At 41.1% G+C, this 25,403-nt stretch overlaps 1 long non-coding RNA gene across 1 annotated transcript in view; it reads right to left on the reverse strand.

Moving 5' to 3' along the window:
• Positions 1 to 4,078: 4,078 nt before the first annotated feature.
• LOC116762707 overlaps positions 4,079 to 25,403 on the reverse strand; it is a 408,066-nt gene continuing 386,741 nt past the window's right edge. Inside the window, exon 6 of the long non-coding RNA XR_004352327.1 lies at positions 4,079 to 5,247. This is a non-coding gene — a long non-coding RNA (uncharacterized LOC116762707). The remainder of the gene's footprint in view (positions 5,248 to 25,403) is intronic.

Below are 25,403 nucleotides of genomic sequence, written 5' to 3' on the forward strand. Positions count from 1 at the left end.
CTTAAGTGATTTTAAAGTGATATTTTATGTCTATTTTGAACTTAAATATTTAAATGATCATCCACTGGCCCAAACAAAGTACCATAGGAGTTAAAATGTTCACTTAATAGAATAATAAATGAAATTGTTTCATTTTGGAAGGAGCAGCACACCAAGGTAAGCTTTTATTCAACAAACATTATTGGCATTTTTTTAGTAAAGAAAAATTGTTAGTATGGTTGGAAACCTTTACAAAAAAACGTTATCCGGGGGATTCTCAAAGCTAGTAAGGGTGTGAAAGATCACTTGCAACATCAGAAAATACACTCTATTTTAGCTTGATAAGCTATATTTATATGCTGAAATGTAAACAATGCTGGTTTAAAAAAGAGAAAAAGAAAATTGATGGGTTTCTTGGCTCTGACACCATCAGAGCATTTTTTATTGTTTTGAGTGTGGTCTCTGGTGTAAGTGGAAATCACTGTTTGAAAATATATATAGCTAAATAGTCCTGAATACTTTTAAAATCTGAAATGAAAAGAAAAACCCACATTTAAATTTACTTTGTTTCCATGTGGCCAAGGAATCCAATGTTAGATGTTAACAAGAATCTACACTATTCCTCTCCCTAATGTAGCCAAGCTTCATGTGTACTTGTGATATCTCAGCATGTTCTCACAAAAATTAATTTCAAATCAAAAAGGTAGGATAATGATTGCTTCCAGCAGAGGAACAGATAAGGTAACAAAAGGACACTGTAGCTTAAGCACCGATAGTATATAATTAGGAACAAGAAAAATCAGAGTATTCTTGACTGTGTATTGCTTTTATTTTTCTCCTGATGGACTTTCAGTTTACGTTAAAAGAGCTATTAAAAATCTGCCTCTGGAAAAGATCCATTAAAAATCACAAACACAGAAATACTTCGAGAATACAGGAGTCGGAAAAAAATGGGTCATCTTATAAAACTGATTATGTGAACTCTCTACATGCAGTGCGTACGTCAGCAACCAGGAAAAACAATATCCAGAAAAATTCAGCAGATATTCTTTCTTCTGGAGGAAAACCTGAATCTTTCCATACATTGTGAAGTCAAGAGGGTAGGGTGGGAGCCGTTAAGTTTTATCCATGAGCATAAACACCAGGCTGGCTTTTGAAAAATAAGCCAAACCCAAAATAGCCCAGAAAAAAATATTTTGTAATAAAAAAAGAGCTATATATATATTTTTCCTGTCCAAATCTGGAATCCTTACTATCTTTAAACAAGCCAGAGATTGCAAGCTTCTATCTGTTTGGATAGAAAATAATTTATATAAATGTTTTGTTCAAGCCCAAAAGGGAAAGAGTTTAAATATACAGTGCATGAAAGATGCATGCCCAACTTCAAAACAGCTTAGTGCACAGAAGAGGAAAAAGAATCTAACCTTCTGTTAGTCATTCGCAGCAGTCTTTATGCTGAAATATCTTGCAATTTGCAACACTGTTTCAATGACCCCCAACCTTAAGAGATTAACCCAAATTTCATAACTGCCCTGCTCTGGTGCCTCTTCCATGGGGTGAACAAGAGTGTCAAAGAACAAAATGGACGCAAAAATCTGTATTTTGCACCCTTCCTCTGCACTTGAGACAGAAAAACGGGGCAGATAAATCTGTATAAGACTAAACCAAATCTCTTTAATTCCAGTCAGCTTTTATCATTCAGTCACTGAGTCTGCGTGTGGAAAAATTCAGGCTAATTCCCCCTAGCAACAGCCTCAGCCTATCAGGAGACTTTATGTTCCAGGCAGCTGCCAGCCGGAGAGAATAACGCTAAGTAGGTCAGGCCTGTATTTCTAAAAATGCTACGGTCTAGTAACCCCACTGTCCCGTCTGTCTGCCCTGCCCCATAATAACCTCAATTGCTTGGTGACACAATGACATACTACCCTGTTAGAGAGCAATCACATCATGCTACATTATTCTGCTCCAAGCATGACTGCTGGGTGAAGGACCCTCGGAGGGGCAGCATTAATCAGGCAGCCATTCACGTCCACCAGCACTTCACTCGAGAAATGGGGACTGCATTAATGACCAGCTGTTTGAACTAACACAAACAAAATCATGTCTTCCACCCTGTTGGGTGCACAGAATAACGCTATTCTGATCTGGCAGGTTCCGCTTCTTGACTAAATCGAAGATGTAAATTAAACGGGCTCCGACAATCTCAGCTTCGGCAACCTCAGAGTAAGTATATTTAAATTATATTATATGTGAGTCCAAAAGCTACTGATTTAATATACACAGCTTTCCTTGCCTCCGATTTTCCCTAATCCACATTAAAAAGGGAAATGCATATACATGGGTAACGCAATACATATGCACGTATTACCCAGGCAGCCAAAAGCAGGGAGCTGAACTAAAACTGACTTCTCCTCGGGCAGAGAACAAAGCGGGCGAGGAGTAATTGTGCAGTGTGAACACAAATACAAATACAAAATGAATGCCCTGGAGGAGCGCTGAAAACAAATAAGAGTAAACATCCTAAGCCTACCGACCAATCAGCTCCTCCCACCGTCTCTTTGTGGGGCGGTAGTTACACCACAATCTCTAAGCACCAGAGACAAGGGAGGGAAGTGAACGTGGCCTTCAAATCCCGACCACTGTGGTGCCCTGACTTCCCATGGGGTTACTAACAGGCTGCTGTTTGGCTTCAAGACAACCAAGGCTCCGTCAAGGTTTATACGAGGGCCACCAACAAAAATCAGGACTCCACGGGAGTTTTCGAATTCTAAAATGCAAACTGTCACATGTAATTGACCCTACTGACCTGAGTGTAACTTTTAACTCCTCTCCACATTAATGCACAAAAACAAGCAACCAAAAACTATGTGTGGATGCAGAGATAAGGGAGACTGGCAGCACTGTTTGGGGCTATGTGGGGAAACACCGTGTATTGATGGGGCAGGCGCTGATATTTCCTTGCACAATTAATCTGCATTTTTAAGGGTTCAGTTTCATTTAATGAATATACAGTATCCCCCCGCCCCGCGACAAATTGATAATTCAGCCTTCAATTATGCAGAATTCAGCAAGTCTTAGATGTGTAATCCATCAGTATTTGATTTACAAACACAGAAAATTCCTTAATCCATTTGCCCTTGTTTGAACTGGGTTTGATAACTTAGTTATGACTATCTTCTTCACTTTGTGGCACACATCACATAGTTATTCTTGGAGAGATACAGTCACTGATGCAACCATGAACCACTAATTACAAGCTGCTGACATTCTGCTTGTCTATGCAGCTTTGAAGTTCTAAGTCTGTTTTTCTCTCATATGTGCTTGCTCAGTTTCATTCTCTTTCCCTCACTGCTCCCCTCCCCCCACCATTCCCTTTTTCCTTCTTTCCACTTCAAGCATTTCTGGATTCGCTCTAGGACTACCTGCAGAAAGCAGTCAGAGCGATCAGCTTCTCCAACCTGAGTTCTTTCCATTCCCTCCCTACTCCCCACGCACAGAGATCTACAGTTTGGAAGTACAGTAATAAGGTCCCCACCCAGCCCCGCCCGTGGGAATGCATCAACAGCTGGCCAAACATAATCCAACACACAGAGCCGCCTTTGTAGAAATAGTAACAAACAGTGAAAGGGCCAGACAGGCGGCCCAGAAGAGCTCCCCGTGACAACTGGGAAAGCTCCTTACCCTCAGGTTTGAGCTGACTCCACCACGCTGGGCTTGGAGCACCACAGCTCAGGCACCCGAATCCAAAACAAGCCTCAAGTGCCTCCCCCAGCTTCACCAGAGGCTCTTCCCAGGGCATGCGTGTCTCCACATGGCTAGGCAGACGCAGGCTCTCTCTGTATTGAGTATGGCCGTGCCCTGCCACATGGTGCGTGCCCTCAAAATGCGACCCCGCCATCCCAAATCTCAGGAAGAGCATCTGCACCTGAATCTAACCAACTACCTGAGAGCTGGTAAGACCACCTCTTCCTTAGAAAAGGAACTTAAAATTCTTTTTTAAAGTTTAGGCTGATCCGGGAATTCTAAAACATGTAAATATAAGACTGCATTCATCTCCATTGAATGTTTAGCATCTGAAGTCTGTGATAGCCAGCTGGTCTCAAAGTCATCTGGGATACATTTATTTTGATTAAATTGATCAGATTTCTATTTACAGGATAGAATTTTTCACCATACTGAATACAGCTGTGTTTACAGGGATTTGCAGAAGAAGAAGAAAACAAAACCCTACAATCAGTCCCAGTGAAGCACAGAGCACTCAGAGCTTCAAGGAGTTAAAGCTGAGGAGAGATGCTTTCACATTAACAGGAAAATCCTGCATGCAGCTGCTTTGGCCATGCTCTCTAGCTAGTCAGGAAATGGGTGTTGAGCTGAAGCTGAAAATACAAGCTGCAATCAAGCCCGACCCAGCAAAGTGACAGACTTCCTGTGTAAAATGGTCAGAAATCTCTCTCGTTTCATGTCTCTACATGCGTGCACATGCGTTTAATCCATGCTGCAGGCTGCTCTTTTCTCTGGGGACACTGGTCCAGTCACCTAGCCCGTCACAGTTTTCTTCCTTGACGGCACCGGGGACATCCAGACTACAATTGACGGTTCCTCCATCCATGTACTGGGTTACAAATTATGCCATCCTCCCTAGAATGAGAATGCAGGGCGAGCGGCAGACATCAGACGGCATTCGGCATCTCTTTCTTCTCAGGCGCTCACTCGCTCTGCTTTCCTCCAACTCTGCCTCGTCGTCAGGCAGGCAGACACATCAGATACCTGGTTTATCCATCTTCAGCTCCACTCTCAGGTAAAATGCCACCACGTCTCGGCATGGGTTTTCCCCCAGACTAATCCCTGGGAGCAGCCCGAGCTGGGTGCGCCCTGCGGAGGATCGGTGGGCACTGCATGGACAGTATTCCTAACTTCTCCTGCCCTGGTCCTTGGCATTCTTTCTATCCATCCCACCCTGGGTCTTTTGCAGCATCACCCTGTCCTCCAAGTCCCCTCATCCGGCTGCGAGGGGACCCTGGCCAGAGTTCCACCAGCAGGTCCTTCTTCCTCACTACGTAGACCATCGATGCCGGGTTCGGGTGCACCATGGAGAAGCCGAGGCCAGGAGACGGCAGGAGCAGCTCAGGTAACCAGGGGAAGCTTGGCGTGCCCACAGCGATGTAGCCCTGGAGCTGTGAGTTAAGACGGTCTGGCTTCAGAATTAAAATTAAAAAAAAAAAAAAGAAAGGAAGGAAGGAAGAAACACAAAACAGCGCAGCTCGGTGCCTGCGGGGGTGGAAAAAACAGACACAAACCATGAAAAAAAGCAAGAGTTAAAATCAAATTTCAAAAAAAAATAATACATAGATCAGAGTACTTCATGTGACTTTTATTTCTGACGTTTCTCGGGTTACTGGCCTCCCCGCCCCCTCCAAAATCTCTTCTGCCCCTGAACGCTACTGTCCATGAGTGCCGAGTCACAAAGGCTTTTTGCTCCAAAGTGCTGCAGACCCAGCATCACATGAGAAGCCACATGACAACTGCAGTCGGCTGCTGATGTGGTCAACTGTGTTGCCGAGGCACGGGAGTAGGAGGGGAGACAAATCTGAAGTGAGACATGCCCCTCTCATGCTGCCAAGGAAGAAATTTCCTTAAAAGAACAATGAGGAAAAGGCATCTCTGAAGAAATGCTTGTGAATGCCTACAGACTTTCATATACACACACTTACATAGCCTAAAGAGACCATGGGTGCTTCGAGACATTTTGAGGATGCTGTACCGCAGACACTAGCTGGATGGCAGCAAGATTATTTCTAGTTTGTATTAGTCAAAGCTGATTCCACTTAAGTGGATTCCTGAAAAGCACACACCATGTCTTCAGAGCATGATCAGGCTTGGAAAACCAATTCTATTATCTCTCCCTGCAATCTGTATCTGAACCTGCATTCTGAATAATTTATTTTTAGACTAATAAGATGCTTGCCAAGACCACTCCCCTTTTCTTCAGTGAGTGGCACAGGCAATATTCACCCAAGTGGGAGAAGCTTGCCCCCTTGTAGGGAGAAAAGACGAGACAGTTTTCATTATTTTCAAAAAATGCAATTTATTTAAAGGCATACAAACATATAATAAAGTTCTCCTGGAAGTAAGCATTAAAAACAAGCAAAATGTTTCTGCTTCATTGAATTGACATGCCTCTTATTTGCAGTCTGGCATCTAATGCTGGCAAATGGTGGGGAAATTTTTCTAATGCTGCTCATGGCTGCATCTAGAGCCCTTAAGCCACTTGGGTATTGCTACTTGTCGGCAGGGTGAGAGCAAACAACTGCTTTCTGGAGCACCTCTCTGCAGAGGTGCTGCACTGCCAGGTACGTTTTACTAGTTCCATTAAGGCAGGTAGGAGAGAGGTGGCCTCAGGGCCTTGTAGATTCCGTCACTCATCCTGGAATTAAATACGCTGCCAATTCGGGACATCCTGCCCATGACGTGAGCGGTATGCTTCTTTAGAAAATTTGATCATGCCACCTAACTAGAACCAGAGAAGCAGTAAACAGGTGGCAAGAATTATCTACAACTTGTCTTATTCAACTGCAGATTGTCAAGGTAAGCGGCCCTTAATTCGTTCAAGATACACTGATCAGCCTCCAGTTGTAGGACAGTCAGGGATTGTCCTAGACACTGGGGAGAAGACGGGCAAGGTCTCTTCCATCCTGGAGCTCACAGTCCAGTAACTGCATGTAACTTTTTATGTTCAAAGCCAACCTTCTCCCAATCTGGATACTCCAAAGACATCTAAGGGAGAAACCCAGCAGTCACGTTTTCATTCTTTCCTAGCCATCAACCTGTATGAACTCCCAAGTTCTATGGATTCTTTCCCTACAAACTACCCTTGAATTTAAGATTTCCTCTCCATTCCTCTATTCTAGAGTCTACGCTCACGCACTCACACTCAACAATCTTCTCGCTGGTCTCCTTCTTTGTTCCAGTCCACTGGGCAACCTGCCACTAGACGAATCTTAATAAACCACAGTGTTCTGGATGTCCAGAACCCCTGTCCGTGGGGTCTGGGCAATCCACTGTCCAAAACTGAGGATGGCTCCTTATTTTTCCACATGCACATGCTACCAGTAAAAGACACCCTATATCTGACTGTACATTATTTCAGTAGACTGGTCTATTCCTGATCCTCTGAACACATCACCCATTGAATCAGGAAAAAAATAATAATTTTACTTGCTTTTGTTAATAAGTAGGCATAGAGCGCTGTAAGGAAAACAAAGACACATGAGGCACTGTTCCTGCCCTCAGACAATGTATAATCTATGGCACCTGCGCTTTTTCTATTGGCACTTACCATGTACTATCATGAATTGCTATCTCTTCAAGGTCTACTTCCTATAACAACAATAAACAGGTCTAAATCTGCCTACCAAATGAATGTTGGCTAAATAGCACCATAAAAGGGCTGAAAAGGGAAAGATTACTTGTACCTAAATGTCAGGAAAGGTCCCCAGAGAACCCTGAGATCTGCAGTGAGCTATGAAATGTCTGGACAGGGTAGGGGGCGAGGTTTGGGTCACAGCAATTAAGAGTAACAGCTATGGCGAAACACTAGCATTTAATTTATGCCAGGGTCTCTGCTAAGCGTTTCACACACATGAATGCACTTAATCTTAACAATCCTGGGAGGGACTCATTGCTTTGAAAAGCTCTTTTCAATGATACAGAACAGAAGCACAAAAGAGAGGTTAAATAAGCTGCCCAAGACTGCAGAGCAAGTAAGAGGTAAAGTACTTCTGGCCCCCGGGCACATCTTTCTAACTGCCATGCTGTACTGCCTCGGAGCTGGAAAACCACAAAGGTGAGAACACAACCTGACTGAAGGTGTGTGAGGGGATCAATCTGGTTGGAGTATAAGTTTTGTAGAGGTGAGACCAGACCAGGGACAGCCATATTATAAGGCTAAGGCATTTTACCCTTATCATAAGCCACGCAAACAAAATTACAGGTAGCCACGGCTATAATTAATACAGGGAGAAAGAAAGACTGGATATAAGGAGAGTAAAGAGGTTCCTGTAATAGCCTGACTTTAAGGGCATGGTGCCTGCACTCTGGTAGCGGCAGAAGAAAAACTGAGATGGCTTCGGAGGCTTTATGAGAAAAGAAATAACATTACTGAGGTATTCTTGGGGAATGGGGAAAATGATGGTAGCAAAGTTGACTGCACATTTTTTAAACCTGGAGAAATTAGGCAAGCAGTTCCTTGAGCTTAGGAGTTGTGTCATTCATCTCTGTTTCCTGACTAGCAGGCACAACACTTGATACATTTTGTTTTTACGTGGTGAATGAGTCCATAAGTAAATGGAGGTAGAAATAGGAAAATTAAAAGCAATTCTACATAGAAGGAAAAACTCTACAGAAAACTTAATGTTTCATAGGACATCCAAGGGGAAAAGTCCATCATGAAATTATATACGTGGAAATAGAATCCATTTTCTGTTGCCACCTTTGGCCCAGGTTTGCGACGATACCTGCTTTCACCCTCACTACGCACCTCAGACGCTCCTCTTCAGGCCTGCTTTGATCAGGTCGTGTTGGCTCTGCCCTTCTCCAGCCACATCAATCTTTGCCCATCACCTGCAGACCCATCTTACCCAGGCCCAGCCCCTAATTCGAACACTGCACTTAGCAAGGCAATAAAATCAGTATCCTAAAATACTTTACCATTCTTTTTTTTTTTTTTTTTTTTTGATATGCAGCAAAGCAGGGAAACCACACAAGCTTATCAGCCTTCGCATACAATCTTAGCTCACCAGCATACTAAATTAACAAATGCACCTCATTTCCTAGGCAGCTAATGAAGGTTAATATGACATACTGCCTCTGGCTCTGGAAGTTTAAAAGGGGTATTATTGCCTCATATTATAGCTGGGAAAAAAAGTTTAATAATCTTTCTCATCAGCCACAAAGAATTGGGTTTTTAATACCCAGATATATTTTAGTAAAAGTCTAGTATATCATCTCTAAGTGGAGTTCAAGAGCAGTGTTAGATAACTAGGGCGTTTCAAGACCCCGCTTACACTAGAGACCAAGGGAAAAAAATACAGTTAAAGCCAGATTTATTCCTACATTCTTAAAGCGAAAAAAAATGCAAATTTATGTTGGGAATATTTTTTATATTGCTTTAGGTCAATTCTAGTGATTAATCTTTAAATATTAAGAAGGAAACTTGAATCTGACAAATAAGTGATTTCAAGTAAATGGGTAATATGTGAGTGAGGTCACGCGTTTGTTCAGTGACACTCACACAAATGTGTTATGTGGACCTTCTAGGATCAGACGGTATATTAAGCATGATGGGAGGAGAATAAAATGAATGAGGCACTGTCTAGGCCCATAAAGAGCTTATGATACCCTCACCCAGGAAGACACTTCCCTCTCTTTGACAAAGCGGACCTACTGCTTTTGAACAACAGTAAAGCACAGCAGAGGTTAGTTTAAAAGAAAAGAAAAAGAAAAGATATTGCTTCTTGAAAGGAAGTCAACCCATTAGGCCACGTTGAGGTCTTACCCATAAAAGAGGGAGCTTGGATGATAGGAATACTCAGTGAGTGTGACTCTTAAATCCCTTAAGTGAATAAGAATGCTACACTTTGTCTCTGCAATCCTGAGAGATACTGATGATAGTGACCAGACTGTAGAGAAAGGAAGGCTCTATAGGTCTATTTACTAGGTTGCTAGAGGACTTAACATTGCATGCCATGTTTTCTAATTTCCCCAAAATGGATACCGAATTAAGATTAGCTCTTCACAAAGCAGAATGACAAAGTGACTAATGGCTGGCAGAGCCCTGGTTTCCCCTCTTTCTGTTACCCAGTATTATTACCCTGATCCAGTTTACAGGGGCCAAATGGCAATTTGAAGGTGGAAAGACTGTGTTTGTTCACCTGTGAGTGGTTTGACCTTAGACTTTGCAGAGCACTGTCAGGAAGTCAGTTTTTCCATGCTCTTTACAGTAAACAAAGACAGTGTGGCTGGGATCCAAATGTTACAGAAGGTCAGGGACCAAACTGCCTCAAAGACAAAGAGACCGCTTCCAGAAATTGAAACACAAAATAGATGTGAGCGCCATCAACATTCCAAACTGTGCTCCTGTCCAGTGTTCGATTCAAACAATGTGACACATACCCAGCGTCAAAGCATAATAGAAATAGAATCGTAAAACCCCAGGTGCAGGAAAGCACCTTAAAGGTCATCTTGTCCAACTGCAAATCTGAATTGTGAACACTGCCCTTTAAAAATATCTCCTCCATGCAACACCTCCACTGAAACTGCAGTGCCCTGGGAGGGAGAAGCCCATTCCATCTTTTGAAGCCCTGAGCCAAAAGGTCTGGTTCCACGGTAAGGGGAACCTCACCGGAGTTTCTATTTATTGGCCCTCAATTTAGAAGCTTGGGAGCTCAAGTCTAGTGTACTTTTCACATGATGGTCCCTCAAATATTAGAGGGAATCTATCATCACCCACTCAGATGGTTCTTCTCTACACCAAATATTTGCAGTTTCTTTAGTCACTACTCTGTGATGTCTACTCCATTCAACATCCCATCTTCCAGCCTATGAATACATTCCAGTTTATCAGCAGCCCTTTGAATGATGTGTCACATGAAACACAACACAAGGTTCCACAGTGTGGCTGCACAGAGTACACAGTACTATCCCCTCCCTCCCTCTAGGAGTCCAGATCGAAATCGAAATCGGTGACGCATCATCTGCCTTGGCTCTCCAGGTGGGCACATCACAGTGATGATTCACGGGGCTCACCCGTGCCCGTGTTCACACGCCTTCCACCTAAACCGTCAGACAGCGGCTTTAGGCGATTATATGACCCTCTTTGCTTTGTGTTTGGTTAACATAGATGAGCAGATTCTACGGTAACAAAAAGGAAAGGAGAAGTAGTAAACTACCCTTGAAGGAAATACAAATGTATTTGTAAATACACATACTATCTCTTCCATGGGAAGATACAATCCCCACAAGGGTATGAGTTCTCTGAAGGCAATGAGTACACCTTCTGTTTTTCCTGTATCTCAACAGCACTGCATAAAATGAAGTACCTCCAAGTATGTAAAATAGCTTGGCCCGGTAGGAAGACCACTGGACTTTCGGAAGTCAAAAGCTCTGGGTACTGGTAGCCATGTCGCCACTATCTTTTTATTTGCTATATGATCATAGGTAAGCCACTCATCTTTTTCCACATCTTAGTTTCTTCAGCTGCCAAGTGAACAACTTCAACAATACGCACCTTGAGCCGCCCAGCATTTCCACAGCTTATGTGGACTTTTAATTTTTAAAATTTTCTTTAATACAATGGCATAAATAAGATATTAACCCTTAGCTAAAGTTGCCTAAAGACTCTCATTGAAATTAGATAAGTTTTACATTAAACTGTCTCAAAACAAGTGAATGGCACATTCATGAATCAGAAAGTTCCTATGTCTAGAGTTGTTTATAAAAGAAGATGCCAATTAGATAAATTAGGTGAGTCTGACTCGAGGTCCTGAGATCTTTATCCTCGGATAAAATAACACTTTTGAATAGGTGAACCAATTACTGAGATTCTTGTGGTAGGGAATAAAATAAATGTCATAATGTGATATCACTGCTTTCCCATAATCCAAATGTCTTCTGAAAATGTCTTTAACTATACAGAGAGAACCTTTAGGTTGAAAAGATCTAGTTTCTCTCACATTCTTTAACTAGAACCATGACAACAGAATTGCTTGACATCAATCAGCAGTTCACACGATGGGAACACTCCTCACATGCTCAGTTAGAAAGGAAAGAATGACGGCCTATGGTCACTAACAGAATACCAGCTCATTGTGAGATCTGGCATTCCAGTAAAATTCACTCCACAATGAGATTCTAAGACACATCCCACCCTTGTAACATTAACCTGACAGGACACAATAGTTAATCTTTTCACTAAGTATGTTATCAGACTATGCAATTTTTTTCTTAGATCAAAAACTAGAAATAAAAATTGGAAAGGTAGGCTTGATTTTCACGAAATCAGAGCACAGTTTTGGGCCAGCCCTTCTTTCTGCACGTCCTCCACTGTTCTGCGCTCAGCATCACCTTCTGCAAAGCAAGGAGGACTCTGAGTGTCCAGGCTCTAACACTCTCTGCTTATAGGTCAGAAGCTTTTTTTTTTTTCCTTGTAAGGTCTTCTGTTCTCAACATGTAAAGTATCCTAGCTATCTATGATCCTGGACATCCACAAGTCACACTGCCTCCTAATCTGTCTCATTCTCAGAAGCCTCATGGCAAAGGCCCTACTGCAACACTATTGTCTCAGTCTCAAACCACCATCTGGGAGAGTCAGGCAGAGAGTTCTCAAGCTAAGATCCTGGGCTTGAGTAGCAAGGGTCACGGGGCACACCAGTGAGCCTGAGGAGAAGCCGTGACTGTGCGATGCACCTGTGTTCCAGACGCACGCAGCACTGGGGAGAGAGACTGATGCTTTTTGGTATTTGCAGAGTATAGCCAGATAGCAAATTGTTACATAATTAAGTGGCTAATGGTACTTGATGTGAACAAAAGTTGTAAACATTAGCTTACTGTCACCAATATAATACTCTAAAATGCAATTAGCACAAATGACCGCATCTCCCTTCAAGTTGTGAGGCAGAGTTTTAGAGGAAACTTTAAAATAATTTAAATGGCCATGTTTAGCATGCCAAACACATACAGATATATATCATTGGCTGTTAAGACAGTGCAGTTTTCTCAAGCAATCGACTTAGGCATACATCTGAAACTTAGACTGCATGTCGCATTGGAGCATTGCACACCTGCATCTGCTGTCCTTTGCTACAGGTCCCCCAAGATCAGCACTATAGTGTTATGGTGCCTACAGGAAGGTACAGATGTGGAAGGAGATAAGAGTGCCAGAATCAGAGAGATGTTTACTTTTTCTTCCATTTGTTTGAAGGCATGGTTTATATAAAATTCATTGCATAAGGTGAGAAACGTAGGCGCTCTTAAAAATTTCTGGAACATAAGATTCTGTGTGATTTTTTTGAAGTGAACTGTGGCTCGGAGATGATCTTTTTCTTCATGAAAATAACTGAGCTTACGTTAAACACTGGTTCTTGACACTCTTTCAAGCACACATACACGCGTATACACATTTTGTGTGCAGATGGATATTATGTGTATTTATCTTATTATAAAGTCAGAAAATTTACATAATTATAGATACTAGTACATGAAATTATACAAATATATAGAAGATACTGTCAACACAGATCATTCACTTAAATTTAATAAAGTTGGCTCTAACTCTTGATAGTCTATGTTCCAAAGACAAATATTTGTTATTACTGAGGATGTTCCAAAGAATATTCTTTCTGAAGACTCTAAAGAAAATTTTTAGATATTTTAAAATGCTAATACAGACATGAGTATAGCATCTCTTAATGTATTTTTTTTTTTTTTTTTTTTTTTTTTTTTTTTGCGGTACGCGGGCCTCTCGCTGCTGTGGCCTCTCCCATTGCGGAGCACAGGCTCCGGACGCGCAGGCCCAGCGGCCATGGCTCACGGGCCCAGCCGCTCCGCGGCACGCGGGATCCTCCCGGACCAGGGCACGAACCCGCGTCCCCTGCATCGGCAGGCGGACTCTCAACCACTGCGCCACCAGGGAAGCCCTCTTAATGTATTTTGAAAGGACAAAGTTATTTGTGTGGGTATACTAAAAAGATAAAGACGATCTTATCACTGAGGCTGTAACACGCCCTACCTATCAGTAAGATCTTATTGTTATCAGTTATTATCTTATTGTTATCAGTTATCATTATTATCAGTAATATTGTGAAACACTGGGAAAAGAATCATTCTAATAATATTGAACACTTAATTATCACTTAATACATGCTAGGCAATGCTCTGAGCACTCCACATTCAATCCTCACAAGGAAACCTATGAGTTAAGCATTATCCTTATCTCCATTTTACAGATGAGAAAACCGCAGCAACCAAGATGTCAAGAACTTTGACCAAGGCCACACAGCAAATAGGTGGAGGAGCCAGGCTGCAAATTCAGGCAGTCAGGCTATAGAATTCTTGCACCAGACTCCATCACTCTACCTGTGTCTCTCTTCCTTCTTTCTCCCCTCTCCCACCAGACCCCAAATACCAAATACCAAATACTTAAGGCTGATCCTACCCTTGGGTCTGCCCAGGTCTTCACGTCATTATGAAAACAACAGCAAAATTCAAGGAAGAAAAGACAACTCTTCTAGTGACATGTTTACCTAGTGAGAGATAATCAAATGGCATACCATAGAGTTTTAAGGAAAATTAAAGCAGGGCACCAAGGTTGACAAGTTTGTTCATACCACAGAGACAGTGACTAGAAAAACATGTGAATGTATAAATCAACATGGTGGGCTGAGACATGCCTGGGAGTAGTAGAGAGACAGCTAGAAGGGGCTAGATGAGAAGATGAGGTAGATAAGCCCAATCCAATAATCATATTGATGACAGCCAGTATGTATTAAACATCCATGATATAGAATCAAGCTTTCTACAGGGGCTTTAGAACCACTCAATTTTTACAACTCTGCAAATCCGCTATTATTTTTATTTTACAAATGAGGAAACTGAGGCAGAGATTGAGTAACTTCCTCAAGATCAAAGAGCTAACGATCATTTGAGGCAAGAGTCACACCTTCGCTCTATTTGACTCTACAGCTTGTGCTCTTGAGATTATAGTCATATTACCACAGGCCAAGTTCAAAGCATTATCTAAATCAAAAAAGACCAATAGGGAGGTCTAGGCGAACAGGATCAAACCCCAAGCATCTGGGTCATTAAGATGGCACCAGTACACAACATTGAGCTCAGACAGTAGGAGCACAGATCAGAGGCAGCTTGCTCTTTGGTTATGGGCTTCAGTCCTGTGCCTGCTGAAAGTAAATGCCATCTGATTGGAATCAGAGTTGCCTGGATCATCTCAGAGCCAAACAAATAGAATTAGCTGCTGCAAACCCTTTTGGGAATTAATCAGAGTGTAAGTAAAAACATAACCATATAAAATGAGCCCTGATAAAGTCTGGAAACAAGGGAACTTGGAGTAGCTAAGAGAAATGACCAAGATGTAAATAAGAAGCTAAATAAACTGGGGCCACCTATAGGATAGAGCCACGTCTGGGATGGACAAAGTGTGACGAACCACAGACAAAAAGATGGTGAATTCTGGATAATAAGAAATGTTGATGAGATGGAAGAACCACCTGTTTTATGTAAAGGTCCAAATAACCAGATCACAGTGGACAGCCACTCAAATCATGCCTTCATAATACAGAGTGTTACTGAGAATAACTCAATTCGCAGGGAGCTTTAGGCAGCCAGTACTAGATGGCCTGTCAGGGAAAACAGAAAGATAATTACAGAAAAGAATCATATCCTCAGAAAAACAAAAATTAATCAAACTAAGTTTGTAAAGTCTATCTTACAGATACATTGTCTGGACTCATGCTCCCAAAAATACTGTTTCTGATTTTATGCCAGTGCATTTGGCTAATTTAATGGTTTCGTCCTGTTACTTCTAAACTTTAACTCGTAATATCTTAGAATCTTTCCAGTTTCTTAAAGAACCTTAAGAAATTCATAATCACAAAGGACAAAATTTATTTTCAAAAAATTAAACAATGATATAATGGTTTCTCTGTTGGAGAAAAATCAATCATATGACAATCACATTAAAAAATGTAACGCCAATCAAATAGAGGTAATGCTTGATTAAATACAAACTGATAGGCAAATTTCACTGAATAGCACTGAGATTCAATTGAAACACTATCCCATTAAAATTTTTTAATATTTAAAAAAATTTTAGAATAGCTTTAGATATAGGAAAACGTAAAAGAGACTACAGAGAGCCCCCAGTATTCCTTATTATTAAATCTTACATTGGTAACAAGGAATAACTGATACAGTATTAAGTAAAATTCACACTCTATTCAGAGTTCCTTAGTTTTTACTTAATGTCCTTTTTCTGTTCCAGGATCCCATCAAGGATGTCCTATTACATTTATTTGTCATGTCTTAGGTGCCTCTAGGACATGCATTACTCAGACTTTCCTTGTTTTTGATGGTGTTGACAGCTCAGGAGCTGTGTGGAATGAGAAGGCCCTTCACTTTGGCTGGTCTGATGTTGTCCTTATGGTTTGACGGGGGTTATGGGTTTGGGGGAGGAGAACTAACCAGTGCCACTGCCATTCTCACCACATTATATAAAGGATACATGCCACCAAGGCGCCTTTTTATTGTTGACGTGAACCGTGACCGCCTGGCTGCAGCAGTGCTCGGCAGGCTGCTGAAGTTACTCTTCCGCCCCACCCTCCACCCGATTCCCCATGCTGTGCTCTTTGGAGAGGTGTCACCACGGGCAGCCTACACTAAGGAGTGGGAAGTGATGCCCCAACTACTTGTGGGCAGAATATCTACATAAATCATCTGGAACTCTTCTGCAGGGGAAAATTGTCTCTTCTATTTACTTACTTAGTCAACCTTTTTCAAATATCAGTATAGATTTATGAATATTTGTTTTATACTTTGGGCTATAATCCAATACTATAAAGAAAATTTTAATGGAGGGAGACTTATTCAAATTGATTGGCCAGAATGGACCAGCCACCTTTTGACTCCCGTCCAAGCAAAAAGATTGTAGGTGGAGCTAAGTGCTTGGATGTTATGTACACCTTGAAGATGAAGATGCAGAGGGTCATGAGGACATTTCCTCTGTTGCATCTTACAGAGGAAATGAGGACGTTCACCCTCATTCCAGGGGACTTTTCCCCTTTATTTCTGATATAGCCAGGATAAAACTCAATATATAGTCAATGGCTTCAATTTAAGCATGACGTGGTTACTGAAATTCTTAAGGCAAATGTTGGATCAATACCTCAGTCTCACAGAAATAACTCTGATGATGTAAGTGGGTATGACACGATCCAATATACTGACTGCAAGTATTTCAGGTATAAATGTGAAAAACATTTGCTCTTTTAAAATTGTTTTTAAAACATAGATACTGTAACACTTGGAAGTATAGGAATACAATTGAAGGTTAAAGGAATATAGTAAATATATTAGGTACTTACTACATATCATTCATTAGCACAAAGTAACTTTAGGCATAAAATGCATAAGACTCCATAATAAAGAAAAAGTAGGGCGAGAGAGAGGCATGGACATATAAACACTAACAAACGTAAGGTAGATCGCTAGTGGGAAGCAGCCGCATAGCACAGGGATATCGGCTCGGTGCTTTGTGACCGCCTGGAGGGGTGGGATAGGGAGGGTGGGAGGCAGGGAGACGCAAGAGGGAGGAGATATGGGGATATATGTATATGTATAACGGATTCACTTTGTTATAAAGCAGAAACTAACACACCATTGTAAAGCAATTATACCCCAATAAAGATGTTAAAAAAAAAAAAGACAAAGTACATGAAAAAGTGGGATAGAAAGATACAGAACACAGTATAGACTGGAAGGAAATAAAGACAATAAAACGTAGATTTTATTCATTCATTCAACAAATATTTACATAGCATCTGCTATCGGTCAGCAACCATGATAAAGGCTAGGTATATTAAGCTGAGTAAAAACACTTACAGATTTTGCTCTCATGTAGACTATTAGGAAGATAGATGTTAATCGGATAAGAGCACTGTTGAAACACGTGCAGGAAAGGGATAACTTAGTAGGCCTGGGCTGCTCAAACCCTGTACATTCTCATCTTCAGGACTGATCCTTGGCCTGGCACCTGGGAAACGACCTCCAAGTCCTTGGAATATCCTACCAGATAAGAGTGTCTTTGTATGCCTGAGGCTTTGGCCACACCAGATAGTTTATGCTAACAATGGGATCTACGGTGAACGTCTGTGCTTTTGTATGCCTGAGGCTTTGGATGACACTGCATCAATTTGACCTCTAGGGGGCTGGAGACTCGAGTAACTAGCGTGCTGCATGCCTATATAGCTGAACCCCAATAAAAACCCTGGACACTAAGGCTCAAGTGAGCTTCCCTGGTTGACAACACTTGGCAAATGTGGTCACACATTATTGCTGAGAGATAAGTGCTGTACCTGTGCCTCCACTGGGAGAGGACAACTGGAAGCTTACACCTGGGTCTCTCCTGGCCTCCACCTATGCACCTTTTCCCTTGCTGATTTTAATCTGCATCCTTTCACTGTAATAAACTGTAACTGTGAGTATAATAGTTTCCTTGAGTCCTGCGAGTCCTTAGGGCAAACCACTGGGCCTAAAGGTGGCCTTAGGGACCCCTGACGTTAAACTACAGTGAAAACTTGAGGCACATACTCTGAAAGCATTTAATTTATGGGAGCTTATAACATAGTTACCTGAAGTAGACTAGGGGGTCAAGGTAGGCTTTCCTGAAGAAGTGATGTTTGGATTGACATCTAATGGATGTATAAGAATTTATTAGTAAGTACGGCAGGAGTGGGGAGAGGTTTCCAGCATGGGGAAGTACATGCACAAAAGTCTCTGGTGGACGAGAAGAGAGTGTGTACAAGCAGCTGAAAGTGAACAGGTGTGGCTGGAGCACAAGGAGCAGCAGGAGGTAGGAAGGGAGATGGGCTGGTAGACGCCTGTGCTTTTGGATGCCTGAGGCTTGGACCACAAGGAGGGACAGGCAAACTTGGCCATTATCCTCAGAGCAGTGGGAACCCATGGAAAAGTATGAAACCAGGAGGAAATCATCAGCTTGGCCTTCTGAAATGAGAACTCTAGCAAGAGGGTAGATAATTTACTGGAGGTGATGAGTAGACAGAGAGAAAACAGAGAGACCCCTTTTTATAGTACTTAAGATGAGAGGTAATGGTATCTCTGGAGGGCGTGGTGGAAGTGTAAACATTGAGAAATGCAAGCTTTTACTAGAAATTTAGTGGGCCAGCTTGACAGGGCTTACTGAAAAAATGGGAAATGAGAGAAAAGAGATCATGGAGGGATCTACTTTTCTGACTTCTGTAAACAACAGGATGGTTGAGTCACTCACTGAGGCAGGAAACATCAGGAGTGACCAGACATTTTCTTCTAGGGATGAAGCACCAAAACACTGTGCATTTGATCTTGGACACATTGACTTTGATGTGCCTTTAGAGCTGAAAGTGGAGATGTTCATAGGCAACTGAATATCTAGGCAACTGAATATCATACATATGTAGATAATAAAAATTCACGTTTCATTCACAAATTATACTACAGCTAAGCATTCAAGTGGTCTTTGCCATTTTTCCAGAAACTGTTTTAAGCATTTTACATACACGAACTCATTTTATCTTCACAGCTAGATGAGGCAGATACTATAATTATCCTCATTTAACATATAATGAAACTATTAGAAATTAAGTTGCTTGCCTAACGCACACAGCTGGGATATAAACCCAGGCACTCTGCCCCTGGTGCTTGTGGTCTTACCTGTCATGCTAAGCTACCTCTCATAACAAGCCAAGGAAAGAAATGAGACTAATTTTGGAGACAGTAGGGAATAACACAGAAGAGGGATTTCAAGGGTATCAATAATTTAGTAACTAATTAGACCTCTTTTTATAGTACCTTTTGAAGAGGAGAATGTATTGTCAGAAACATAAAGAAAAAGAGGAGATTGAAATACCCTGGAAGCCAAGAGGAGTTAGTGTTCAAAAAAATGTATTTTTTAATGCTATTAAGAAGTTTACTGAGAAGAGGACCCTGAGACTGACAACAGAAGGCCATTGTGCACTTAGGAAAAGCTGTTTTGATGCAGTGATGAAGACGGAAGCTAAACTAGAGAGGGGTGATTGAGAGGTAAAGAAACGAAGACAGAAACACATTCAACGAATTTAGCCATAAAGGGGAGGAAAGAAAACAATACCTGCAGGGGGATACGGAGTCGAGGAAGGGTTGTTTGTGTGTGAGACCAGAGAGCTTTAATCAAGTTTTAAAGGCAATGGAAAGGATGCAGTTGAGAGGGAGAAGTTGAGTATACATGAGAGAAAAGAGTACAGATAGTGCAAACTTCTTCAGCAGTCAGGATGAGACAGATATGAAACAAATATATTCACGGAGAGCCAAGGAATGCAATGATACTCTACGTAATATATGCCTTGGAAACTAGTAATAGATCCGGGTCTTGCCTACTTCCCAGGTTTGATCTCATAGCATCCTCAGGTTGGTTTCCTTGCCTTCTGGCAATCTCTGCCTGCTTTCATAACTCAATATGCCATCTTCTTCTCGCTTCAGATAATTTGCACATGCTCTCCTTTTGACTGAGAAAGTTCTACCCTCTGCCCAATCCCCCACCTTTTCACCCGGTTTCTATCCTGGTAAAGATGTTTAATACATAGCTGTTGGATGAATGAACTGTGTCCATGACACTTACTGAAACAAAAAGCCCTCTGAAACTCAGTATGATTTTGGATATTTGTTTCAATGAAATTCTCCATCTAGTTACGACTATAATCTTTTTACCAATATAAAACTGAGTCATATTTAAAGAAAACGTTGGCGTGTACCAGGCATCTTGACTTCATATATTTAGTCATATTTTTAGATCCAGACTTATATTCTTCACTCCCACAAATACAGAAACATACATATAATGCCATTTTATTATTTTATCAAAAAAGAATATTTTCAAGCAAAAGTGTCTGTACTTAGCATGTCCATGAATACTCCCCTACTAAGCAAGCAACACAGAAAGCCAAATCCTAATCAGAACGCCAATCTATTAATTTACAATGAGATGTGCAACTACCAATACAACCAGATGTTCTTGTCAGTCTGACCAATGCCCTATTTTCATCCCAGAGCAGCTTCAACTACAGGTTGGTGAATCTTACATAAAAATGCGGATGGGACCAGAAAACAGACAGTACTGTGAGCAGAAAGCTAGGAGGTACCAAACACCACAGACCAGAGTCTGAGTAGAAGAGAGGGAGTGGTGGCCTATATGCAAAGGACTTGCCTGGTTTTCATGATATTAGCAGGGGGGCTCTGATCAATTTGTCATGTATTCAAGCAATGTTAAAAAACTGAGTTCTCACAGCTCATGCCCACAATGCCTTGTATTTGCCAATCAGCCCTTGCAATGGAGAGAATTAATGTATGACCATAAAGCATACTTTCAATTATGGTGTGTGATACTCAACCTAGGATATACAGGCATTTCACAGACATAGTCAGACATCTTGAGAAGTCCCTACACTCTAACATTCTCCAGAAAACAATGGTTCAAGCCTTTAAAAATCCTTCCAGGAAATAAAAAGAAAAATCTAGTTTCTAGCCTTATAGCATTCATATAGCTAGGCTCCATTCTTTTACAAAACAAAGTACCTGTGAGGTGACCAAAACTAACACAAATCAGATCAGTTTCAGAGAGTAAAGAGACTGTTGACACCCCTGAGTTACTGGTGACGAGGCAAAATTTTAATTTGGATGCTTCATAACAGGACTCTTTATAGGATGAAAAGAAATTTGAGCAGCTTAGATTTAAATTCTCTCTATTTGAACCCAAATACCAAGCCATCTAAAAGGGAGAAGGAAATCTAAGAGTTCAGAAAGGATAACAACAACAAAAAGCCTATCCCCCAATTAATCCACCGAATATAACCAAGGAATCCGTTCCCTCCGCATTTGAAGAGCTTTTAGGTAAAAAAAAGAAAGGAAAGTAACTCTTTCTATTCCTAGTTTCGTTTTATTTCATTTTTAGATTTTTCATAAAAATCTGAAGAATCATTATGATTTTTCTATAGTAGCTATAGAGAACAAAATGAAAGAGTGATGATGGCTTGATGAATCACAGGGTGATGAGATACTACCACTTTGTGTTGGCTTCATGGTATCTAGAAATTATTTACCAAGTCGACGGAGAATAAAGTATTAATATAGATTATTAAGCATCACAATTTTTTCTAGAAGAAATTTTTATAACTTTTAATGATGTAACACTTATGTTTCTCTGACAAAAACTCCACGGAAAGTAATTTAATTTCTCTATGATCCAGTTCCCATTAACAAAATATGTTACTAAGACAGAAATAAGAGAAAAATATATTTCCCTAGGACATGTCTTGTTAATAAATTACTTAACAGATCTCAGAAAAGACCATTTTTATTAAAGCACGGCACTGTGAAACTTAAGGCACAGAGATATCAATTGCTTTGGTCTAATGATTGTCTTAACCATTGCAAGAAAGGGAAAAGATCCGTGGCGCCGTAAAGTGGAAGAGGTCTCTCTTCGTATATAATAATGCGAAGTTTCTAGAAAGTTTCAAGATACCTGATTTCCACTGAAATCTTAAGGAAGTCACGTATCAATCAACTACTCCAAAACTGCTGTCAACATACTCAGAATTTACCTTTCTTTAAAAGGGCATATAAGAGAAAGTACATGTGCTTATACATGCTGTTCATTTTGTTTCATAAAATAGACCCAAGCTTCTCTCCTAGTGTATAACATATATAATAACATATATTACATACGACAGGTATCTTTACAGAATACATCACGCTAGGAAATTCAGAGATGATAACTACTTTTAATCACAGGAGTTCGAGTCTCTCTCAAAAACAGAATCGGAAAAGACTGATTTGCTTGTTTGATCCAGAAAATGATCTCAGCGTCTTTTATATCTTCATGCCCAGCTGAAGGTGAGATCTTGTGCTCCCTGAGAAAGTGTCCTGAAGCATCGTGCTGGGCACTGAGGATGCTCAGCTAAAACAACTGGCCTTCAATTTCCTGGCCTCTCACGTTGTCACAGGAATTTTTTATTTTTTTAAGATTTATTTATTATTTCTTTATTTATTTTATTTATTTTTGGCTGCATCGGGTCTTAGTCACAGCATGTGGGATCTTTCATTGGGGCGCACGGGCTCTTCACAGCAGAGCACAGGCTTCTCTCTAGTTATGGCGTGCAGGTTTTCTCTCTCTAGTTGTGGCATGCAGGCTCCAGGGTACATGGGCTCTGTAATTTGTGGCACGCGGGCTCTAGTTGAGGCGCTCAAGCTCAGTAGTCGTGGCACGCAGGCTTAGTTGCACTGCAGCATGTGGGAGCTCAGTTCCCCAACAAGGGATCAAACCGGCGTCTCTTGCATTGCAAGGAGGATTCTTTACCACTGGGCCACCAGGGAAGTCCCGAGGAATTTTTTAAAAGTTGCAGTTAGCATAATACCCTCAAGGTCCATCCATGTAGCAAATGGCAAGATTATCTTTTTAATGGCTGCGGAGTATTCCATTACATAGAGATACCACATCTTCTTTATCCATTCATCTGTTGATGGGCACTTAGATTGTGTTCATATCTTGGCTATTACATATAAATAACGCTGCAATGAACACAGAGGTGCATATATCTTTTTAATTAGAGGGCATTGTGCTAAGTGAAATAAGTCAGATGGAGAAAGACAAATACCACATGATTTCACTCATATGCAGACTCTTAAAATAAAACAAAACTACAACAAAATAAATGGAACAAACCAAACCAAGAACACAGATACAGAGAACAGAGTAGCGGGGAAAGGGGGTACAGAGGGGAAGCGGGGTGGGGGAGGGTGAAATGGGTAAAGGGGTCAACTGCATGGTGATGGATGTAAACTAAACTTTTGGGGGTGAGCACGCTGTAGTCTACACAGAAGTAGAAATATAATGTACACAGGAAACCTATATAAGGTTATAAGCCAATTAAACCAATGTTACCTCAATAAGTGAATTTTTTTTTTTTAAACTTAAAATACAGAGTAGCCAATGCAACAATAGCATTAAAAAGAAAGGGAAGCCATGCTAACTCTTCCTGGGACTAGGGAAGGCTTCATTGACAGTGTAATGGCCAAGATGAATCTTGAAAGATAAACAGAAATCACCCACGTAGAACAGAGAGGAGTTCATTTCAGGGAAAGAAAACAGCACCACAACACACTGGGGGAACTGAAAAGGGTTCAAAGTGCTCTTATAAAGCAAGGGAAATTCCACAGGAGGCTTTTATAATCCAAGTGACTTGGAATTTGACCTGTATGGAGGAGGGAAGGAGTCTACTGAAGAATATTAACTGAGGGAGAGTGGTATGAGCAGGTTTTTATTCCAGGATAGGTCAAAAGATATTTCCAGAAATAGCAGGTTGGACCAGGGTGGTGAGAAACAGGTGACAGAGAATCTAAGGCAACATTGAGAGACCAATTACAGTACTGGTCAGTATTGTGTATCATAACTGAGAGAACATGTTATATAACTAAATGTGGAAGGAGAAAGAGGGGAGAGTCTTTTAAGAACCCAGGTAAAGAGTGAAGCCACCGCCTGAGAGAAGACACAGCATAGAAACAGGAGTGGTCTGGTGTGGGACACTACAGAAGAGGCCACCATCATTCACAAAGTGAGGTTTTAAGCATTTTTCAGTCTTTGGTCCTTTTTTTTCCTCTTTTCAATTACAAGTTATTACAAGATACTGAATATAGCTCCCTGTGTTATACAGCAGGTCCTTGTTGGTTATTTTATGTATAGTAGTGTATATCTGCTAATCCCAAAGTCCCAAATTTATTCCTCTGCCCCTCTCCCCTTTGATAACCACAAGTCTGTTCTCTATGTCTGTGAGTCTGTTTCTGTTTTGTAAATAAGTTCACTTGTATCATTTTTTAGATTCCACTTAAGTGATATCACATGATATCTGTCTTTGACTTACTTAGCATGATAATCTCTAGGTCCATTCATGTTGCTGCAGATGGCATTATTTCATTCTTTTTTATGGCTGAGCAATATTTCATTGTGTGTGTGTGTGTGTGTGTATCTATATCACACCTTCTTCATCCATTCATCTGTTGAAGGACATTTAGGTTGTTTCCATGTCTTGGCTATTGTAAATAGTGCTGCTATGAACACTGGGGTGCATGTAGCTTTTCGAATTGAGAGTTTTCTCTGAACATATGCCCAGGAGTTTGATTGCAAGATCACATGGTAACTCTCTTTTTAGTTTTTTAAGGAACCTCCATACCATTTTCCATAGTGACTGCACCAATTCATATTCCTACCAACTGTGTAGGAGTGTTCCCTTTTCTCCACACCCTCTCCAGCATTTATTATTTGTACAGTCTTTGGTGCTTTTGAGAATCACATAAAAGCTATGAATCCTTTTCCCAGAAAGATGCACATACCCAAACCTATATCAAATATGTAGTATATGATTTAAGGGCATTCGCAATACACCTTTGGAGACTCTTAAGAACCTGAGGGACACCATCACTAAAAAGACTGGCAAAGAAGGACAGTTCAGCAAAGGAAACTGAGGATGAATAATCAAGGCAGTTCGATGGGAACCAGGAGAGAATGACATCATGGATTCGAAAAAGCTGCCAACTTCCAGAAGTAGGAAACAGGC

Source organism: Phocoena sinus, chromosome 11 (genome assembly GCF_008692025.1).
Source record: "Phocoena sinus isolate mPhoSin1 chromosome 11, mPhoSin1.pri, whole genome shotgun sequence".
In the NCBI taxonomy this organism is placed as follows: Eukaryota; Metazoa; Chordata; class Mammalia; order Artiodactyla; family Phocoenidae; genus Phocoena; species Phocoena sinus.